Source organism: Sycon ciliatum, chromosome 9 (assembly GCF_964019385.1).
Source record: "Sycon ciliatum chromosome 9, ocSycCili1.1, whole genome shotgun sequence".
NCBI lineage: Eukaryota > Metazoa > Porifera > Calcarea > Leucosolenida > Sycettidae > Sycon > Sycon ciliatum.
In genome coordinates, this window is record NC_088651.1 from 7,623,753 (window position 1) to 7,632,634 (window position 8,882).

At 43.8% G+C, this 8,882-nt stretch overlaps 1 long non-coding RNA gene across 1 annotated transcript; it reads right to left on the reverse strand.

Moving 5' to 3' along the window:
• Positions 1-597: 597 nt before the first annotated feature.
• On the reverse strand, positions 598-7,765 carry LOC135824696 (uncharacterized). The gene is made up of 4 exons (XR_010554919.1): positions 7,715-7,765; positions 5,511-5,568; positions 2,057-2,114; positions 598-648 (listed from the first exon to the last, which is right to left on the reverse strand). It is a non-coding gene; the product is annotated as an uncharacterized LOC135824696 (long non-coding RNA).
• Between the last annotated feature and the right edge of the window lie 1,117 nt (positions 7,766-8,882).

Here is an 8,882-nt window from a genome sequence, read left to right on the forward strand (position 1 = left end):
TCTAGAAGTTTGGGGCTTTTTACCCGTGAATCTTCACTTTGCGACTAAACTATTCACAGCAGTGCCAAATTTTCTGGGTCACTGAATGCGGGTGCCAGCGCCCTACAAGCAAACCAAAAATGAAACCAATGCGACCACTGAAATTACAGCTCGGTCATGTTATAGAGAGGTACGTTGAAATTGAAAGGTCAGTACAAATGGTCAAAATCCGACATTTTCTCACCTTTCTGCCCGTTCGTAGCTCAGAAAATGACAATGACCATCCTCATCTCGTTGTGTAGCTGGACATAGACAAGAGCACCAAGAAAAAGACCCACATTTCTCTAAAGAACTTGCCCTGGGCTGCTGAAACCTGAAAAAGAACCTATCTAGAAGTTTGGGGCTTTTTACCCGTGAATCTTCACTTTGCGACTAAACTATTCACAGCAGTGCCAAATTTTCTAGGTCACTGAATGCGGGAGCCAGCGCCCTACAAGCAAACCAAAAATGAAACCAATGCGACCACTGAAATTACAGCTGGGTCATGTTATAGAGAGGTACGTTGAAATTGAAAGGTCAGCACAAATGGTCAAAATCCGACATTTTCTCACCTTTCTGCCCGTTCGCAGCTCAGAAAATGACAATGACCATCCTCATCTCGTTGTGTCGCTGGACATAGACAAGGGCACCAAGAAAAAGACCCACATTTCTCTAAAGAACTCGCCCAGGGTTGCTGAAAGCTGAAAAAGAACCTATATAGAAGTTTGGGGCTTTTTACCCATGTATCTTCACTTTGCGACTAAACTATTCACAGCAGTGCCAAATTTTGAGGGTCACTGATTGTGGGTGCCAGCGCCCTACAAGCAAACCAAAAATGAAACCAATGCGACCACTGACATTACAGCTGGGTCATGTTATAGAGAGGTACGTTGAAATTGAAAGGTCAGCACAAATGATCAAAATCCGACATTTTCTCACCTTTCTGCCCGTTCGACGCTCAGAAAATGACAATGACCATCCTCATCTCGTTGTGTAGCTGGACATAGACAAGAGCACCAAGAAAAAGACCCACATTTCTCTAAAGAACTCGCCCAGGGCTGCTGAAAGCTGAAAAAGAACTTATCTAGAAGTTTGGGGCTTTTTACCCGTGAATCTTCACTTTGCGACTAACCTATTCACAGCAGTGCCAAATTTTCTGGGTCACTGAATGCGGGTGCCAGCGCCCTGCAAACAAACCAAAAATGAAACCAATGCGACCACTGAAATTACAGCTGGGTCATGTTATAGAGAGGTACGTTGAAATTGAAAGGTCAGCACAAATGGTCAAAATCCGACATTTTCTCACCTTTCTGCCCGTTCGCAGCTCAGAAAATGACAATGACCATCCTCATCTTGTTGTGTAGCTAGAAATAGACAAGAGTACCAAGAAAAAGACCCACATTTCTATAAAGAACTCGCCCAGGGCTGCTGAAAGCTGAAAAAGAACTTATCTAGAAGTTTGGGGCTTTTTACCGGTGAATCTTCACTTTGCGACTAAACTATTCACAGCACTGCCAAATTTTCTGGGTCACTGAATGCGGGTGCCAGCGCCCTACAAACAAACCAAAAATGAAACCAATGCAACCACTGAAATTACAGCTGGGTCATGTTATAGAGAGGTACCTTGAGATTGAAAGGTCAGCACAAATGGTCAAAATCCGATATTTTCTCACCTTTCTGCCCGTTCGCAGCTCAGAAAATGACAATGCCATCCTCATCTCGTTGTGTAGCTGGACATAGAAAATAGCACCATGAAAAGAGCCACATTTCTCTAAAGAACTCACCCAGGGCTGCTGAAAGCTGAAAAAGAACCTATCTAGAAGTTTGGGGCTTTTTACCCGTGAATCTTCACTTTGCGACTAACCTATTCACAGCAGTGCCAAATTTTCTGGGTCACTGAATGCAGGTGCCAGCGCCCTACAAGCAAACCAAAAATGAAACCAATGCGACTACTGAAATTACAGCTGGGTCGTGTTATACAGAGGTACGTTGAAATTGAAAGGTCAGCACAAATGGTCAAAATCCGACATTTTCTCACCTTTCTGCCCGTTCGCAGCTCAGAAAATGACAATGACCATCCTCATCTCGTTGTGTAGCTGGAAATAGACAAGAGCACCGAAGAAAAAGACTCACATTTCTCTAAAGAACTCGCCCAGGGCTGCTGAAAGCTGAAAAAGAACTTATCTAGAAGTTTGGGGCTTTTTACCCGTGAATCTTCACTTTGCGACTAAACTATTCACAGCAGTGCCAAATTTTTAGGGTCACTGATTGTGGGTGCCAGCGCCCTACAAGCAAACCAAAAATCAAACCAATGCGACCACTGACATTACAGCTGGGTCATGTTATAGAGAGGTACGTTGAAATTGAAAGGTCAGCACAAATGGTCAAAATCCGACATTTTCTCACCTTTCTGCCCGTTCGAAGATCAGAAAATGACAATGACCATCCTCATCTCGTTGTGTACCTGGACATAGACAAGAGCACCAAGAAAAAGACCCACATTTCTCTAAAGAACTCGCCCAGGGCTGCTGAAAGCTGAAAAAGAACCTATCTAGAAGTTTGGGGCTTTTTACCCGTGAATCTTCACGTTGCGACTAAACTATTCACAGCAGTGCCAAATTTTCTGGGTCACTGAATGCGGGTGCCAGCGCCCTACAAACAAACCAAAAATGAAACCAATGCGACCACTGAAATTACAGCTGGGTCATGTTATAGAGAGGTACGTTGAAATTGAAAGGTCAGCACAAATGGTCAAAATCCGACATTTTCTCACCTTTCTGCCCGTTCGCAGCTCAGAAAATGACAATGACCATCATCATCTCGTTGTGTCGCTGGAAATAGACAAGAGCACCAAGAAAAAGACCCACATTTCTCTAAAGAACTCGTCCAGGGCTGCTGAAAGCTGAAAAGAACCTATCTAGAAGTTTGGGGCTTTTTACCCGTGAATCTTCACTTTGCGACTAAACTATTCACAGCAGTGCCAAATTTTCTGGGTCACTGAATGCGGGTGCCAGCGCCCTACAAGCAAACAAAAATGAAACCAATGCGACCACTGAAATTACAGCTGGGTCATGTTATAGAGAGGTACGTTGAAATTGAAAGGTCAGCACAAATGGTCAAAATCCGTCATTTTCTCACCTTTCTGCCCGTTCGCAGCTCAGAAAATGGCAATGACCATCCTCATCTCGTTGTGTAGCTAGACATAGACAAGGGCACCAAGAAAAAGACCCACATTTCTCTAAAAGAACTCGCCCAGGGTTGCTGAAAGCTGAAAAAGAAACTATCTAGAAGTTTGGGGCTTTTTACCCGTGAATCTTCACTTTGCGACTAAACTATTCACAGCAGTGCCAAATTTTTAGGGTCACTGATTGTGGGTGCCAGCGCCCTACAAGCAAACCAAAAATCAAACCAATGCGACCACTGAAATTACAGCTGGGTCATGTTATAGAGAGGTGCGTTGAAATTGAAAGTTCAGTACAAATGGTCAAAATCCGACATTTTCTCACCTTTCTGCCCATTCGCAGCTCACAAAATGACAATGACCATCCTCATCTCGTTGTGTAGCTGGACATAGACAAGAGCACCAAGAAAAAGACCCACATTTCTCTAAAGAACTCACCCAGGGCTGCTGAAAGCTGAAAAAGAACCTATCTAGAAGGTTGGGGGGTTTTACCCGTGAATCTTCACTTTGCGACTAAACTATTCACAGCAGTGCCAAATTTTCTGAAAATAGTACCATGAAAAAGAGCCACATTTCTCTGAAGAACTCACCCAGGGCTGCTGAAAGCTGAAAAACAACCTATCTAGAAGTTTGGGGCTTTTTACCCGTGAATCTTCACTTTGCGACTAAACTATTCACAGCAGTGCCAAATTTTTTGGGTCACTGAATGCGGGTGCCAGCGCCCTACAAACAAACCAAAAATGAAACCAATGCGACCACTGAAATTACAGCTGGGTCATGTTATACAGAGGTACGTTGAAATTGAAAGGTCAGCACAAATGGTCAAAATCCGACATTTTCTCACCTTTCTGCCCGTTCGCAGCTCAGAAAATGACAATGACCATCATCATCTCGTTGTGTCGCTGGACATAGACAAGAGCACCAAGAAAGAGACCCACATTTCTCTAAAGAACTCGCCCAGGGCTGCTGAAAGCTGAAAAAGAACCTATCTAGAAGTTTGGGGATTTTTACCCGTGAATATTCACTTTGCGACTAAACTATTCACAGCAGTGCCAAATTTTCTGGGTCACTGAATGCGGGTGCCAGCGCCCTACAAGCAAACCAAAAATGAAACCAATGCGACCACTGAAATTACAGCTTGGTCATGTTATAGAGAGGTACGTTGAAATTGAAAGGTCAGCACAAATGGTCAAAATCCGACATTTTCTCACCTTTCTGCCCGTTCGCAGCTCAGAAAATGACAATGCCATCCTCATCTCGTTGTGTAGCTGGACATAGAAAAAAGCACCATGAAAACGAGCCACATTTCTCTAAAGAACTCATCCAGGGCTGCTGAAAGCTGAAAAAGAACCTATCTAGAAGTTTGGGGCTTTTTACCCGTGAATCTTCACTTTGCGACTAAACTATTCACAGCAGTGCCAAATTTTCTGGGTCACTGAATGCGGGTGCCAGCGCCCTACAAGCAAACCAAAAATGAAACCAATGCGACCACTGAAATTACAGCTGGGTCATGTTATAGAGAGGTACGTTGAAATTGAAAGGTCAGTACAAATGGTCAAAATCCGACATTTTCTCACCTTTCTGCCAGTTCGCAGCTCAGAAAATGACATTGACCATCCTCATCTCGTTGTGTAGCTGGACATAGACAAGAGCACCAAGAAAGAGACCCACATTTCTCTAAAGAACTCGCCCAGGGCTGCTGAAAGCTGAAAAAGAACCTATCTAGAAGTTTGGGGCTTTTTACCCGTGAATCTTCACGTTGCGACTAAACTATTCACAGCAGTGCCAAATTTCTTGGGTCACTGAATGCGGGTGCCAGCGCGCTACAAACAAACCAAAAATGATACCAATGCGACCACTGAAATTACAGCTGGGTCATGTTATAGAGAGGTACGTTGAAATTGAAAGGTCAGCACAAATGGTCAAAATCCGACATTTTCTCACCTTTCTGCCCGTTCGCAGCTCAGAAAATGACAATGACCATCATCATCTCGTTGTGTCGCTGGACATAGAAAATAGCACCATGAAAAAGAGCCACATTTCTCTAAAGAACTCACCCAGGGCTGCTGAAAGCTGAAAAAGAACCTATCTAGAAGTTTGGGGCTTTTTACCCGTGAATCTTCACTTTGCGACTAAACTATTCACAGCAGTGCCAAATTTTCTGGATTACTGAATGCGGGTGCCAGCGCCCTACAAGTAAACCAAAAATGAAACCAATGCGACCACTGAAATTACAGCTGGGTCATGTTATACAGAGGTACGTTGAAATTGAAAGGTCAGCACAAATGGTCAAAATCCGACATTTTCTCACCTTTCTGCCCGTTCGCAGCTAAGAAAATGACAATGACCATCCTCATCTCGTTGTGTAGCTGGACATAGAAAATAGCACCATGAAAAAGAGCCACATTTCTCTAAAGAACTCACCCAGGGCTGCTGCAAGCTGAAAAAGAACCTATCTAGAAGTTTGGGGCTTTTTACCCGTGAATCTCTTCACTTTGCGACTAAACTATTCACAGCAGTGCCAAATTTTCTGGGTCAATGAATGCGAGTGCCAGCGCCCTAAAAGCAAACCAAAAATCAAACCAATGCGACCACTGACATTACAGCTGGGTCATGTTATAGAGAGGTACGTTGAAATTGAAAGGTCAGTACAAATGGTCAAAATCCGACATTTTCTCACTTTTCTGCCCGTTCGCAGCTCAGAAAATGACAATGACCATCATCATCTCGTTGTCTCGCTGGACATAGAAAATAGCACCATGAAAAAGAGCCACACTTCTCTAAAGAACTCACCCGGGGCTGCTGAAAGCTGAAAAAGAACCTATCTAGAAGTTTGGGGCTTTTTACCCGTGAATCTTCACTTTGCGACTAAACTATTCACAGCAGTGCCAAATTTTCTGGATCACTGAATGCGGGTGCCAGCGCCCTACAAGCAAACCAAAAATGAAACCAATGCAAACACTGAAATTACAGCTGGGTCATGTTATAGAGAGATACGTTGAAATTGAAAGGTCAGCACAAATGGTCAAAATCCGACATTTTCTCACCTTTCTGCCCGTTCGCAGCTCAGAAAATGACAATGCCATCCTCATCTCGTTTGTGTAGCTGGACATGGAAAATAGCACCATGAAAAAGAGCCACATTTCTCTAAAGAACTCACCCAGGGCTGCTGAAAGCTGAAAAAGAACCTATCTAGAAGTTTGGGGCTTTTTACCCGTGAATCTTCACTTTGCGACTAAACTGTTCACAGCAGTGCCAAACTTTCTGGATCACTGAATGCGGGAGCCAGCGCCCTACAAGCAAACCAAAAATGAAACCAATGCGACCACTGAAATTACAGCTGGGTCATGTTATAGAGAGGTACGTTGAAATTGAAAGGTCAGTACAAATGGTCAAAATCCGACATTTTCTCGTCTTTCTGCCCGTTCGTAGCTCAGAAAATGACAATGACCCTCATCATCTCGTTGTGTCGCTGGACATAGAAAATAGTACCATGAAAAAGAGCCACATTTCTCTGAAGAACTCACCCAGGGCTGCTGAAAGCTGAAAAAGAACCTATCTAGAAGTTTGGGGCTTTTTACCCGTGAATCTTCACTTTGCGACTAAACTATTCACAGCAGTGCCAAATTTTTTGGGTGACTGAATGCGGGTGCCAGCGGCCTACAAGCAAACCAAAAATCAAACCAATGCGACCACTGAAATTACAGCTTGGTTATGTTATAGAGAGGTACGTTGAAATTGAAAGGTCAGCACAAATGGTGAAAATCCGACATTTTCTCACTTTTCTGCCCGTTCGCAGCTCAGAAAATGACAATGACCATCCTCATCTCGTTGTGTAGCTGGAAATAGACAAGAGCACCAAGAAAAAGACCCACATTTCTCTAAAGAACTCACCCAGGGCTGCTGAAAGCTGAAAAAGAACCTATCTAGAAGTTTGGGGCTTTTTACCCGTGAATCTTCACTTTGCGACTAAACTATTCACAGCAGTGCCAAATTTTCTGGGTCACTGAAGGCGGGTGCCAGCGCCCTACAAGCAAACCAAAAATGAAACCAATGCGACCACTGAAATTACAGCTGGGTCATGTTATACAGAGGTACGTTGAAATTGAAAGGTCAGTACAAATGGTAAATATCCGACATTTTCTCACCTTTCTGGCCGTTCGCAGCTCAGAAAATGACAATGACCATCCTCTTCTCGTTGTGTAGCTGGACATAGACAAGAGCACCAAGAAAAAGACCCACATTTCTCTAAAGAACTCGCCCAGGGTTGCTGAAAGCTGAAAAAGAACCTATCTAGAAGTTTGGGGCTTTTTACCCGTGAATCTTCACTTTGCGACTAAACTATTCACAGCAGCGCCAAATTTTTAGGGTCACTGATTGTGGGTGCCAGCGCCCTACAAGCAAACCAAAAATCAAACCAATGCGAACACTGACATTACAGCTGGGTCATGTTATAGAGAGGTACGTTGAAATTGAAAGGTCAGCACAAATGGTCAAAATCCGACATTTTTACACCTTTCTGCCCGTTCGCAGCTCAGAAAATGACAATGACCATCCTCATCTCGTTGTGTAGCTGGACATAGACAAGAGCACCAAGAAAAAGACCCACATTTCTCTAAAGAACTCGCCCAGGGCTGCTGAAAGCGGAAAAAGAACTTATCTAGAAATTTGGGGCTTTTTACCCGTGAATCTTCACTTTGCGACTAAACTATTCACAGCAGTGCCAAATTTTCTGGGTCACTGAATGCGGGTGCCAGCGCCCTACAAACAAACAAAAAATGAAACCAATGCGACCACTGAAATTACAGCTGGGTCATGTTATACAGAGGTACGTTGAAATTGAAAGGTCAGCACAAATGGTCAAAATCCGACATTTTCTCACCTTTCCGCCCGTTCGCAGCTCAGAAAATGACAATGCCATCCTCATCTCGTTTGTGTTGCTGGACATGGAAAATAGCACCATGAAAAAGAGCCACATTTCTCTAAAGAACTCACCCAGGGCTGCTGAAAGCTGAAAAAGAACCTATCTAGAAGTTTGGGGCTTTTTACCCGTGAATCTTCACTTTGCGACTAAACTGTTCACAGCAGTGCCAAATTTTCCGGGTCACTGAATGCGGGTGCCAGCGCCCTACAAGCAAACCAAAAATGAAACCAATGCGACCACTGAAATTACAGCTGGGTCATGTTATAGAGAGGTACGTTGAAATTGAAAGGTCAGTACAAATGGTCAAAATCCGACATTTTCTCACCTTTCTGCCCGTTCGTAGCTCAGAAAATGACAATGACCATCCTCATCTCGTTGTGTAGCTGGACATAGACAAGAGCACCAAGAAAAAGACCCACATTTCTCTAAAGAACTCGCCCAGGGCTGCTGAAAGCTGAAAAAGAACCTATCTAGAAGTTTGGGGCTTTTTACCCGTGAATCTTCACTTTGCGACTAAACTATTCACAGCAGTGCCAAATTTTCTGGATCACTGAATGCGGGTGCCAGCGCCCTACAAGCAAACCAAAAATGAAACCAATGCGACCACTGAAATTACAGCTGGGTCATGTTATAGAGAGGTACGTTGAAATTGAAAGGTCAGTACAAATGGTCAAAATCCGACATTTTCTCACCTTTCTGCCCGTTCGTAGCTCAGAAAATGACAATGACCATCCTCATCTCGTTGTGTAGCTGGACATA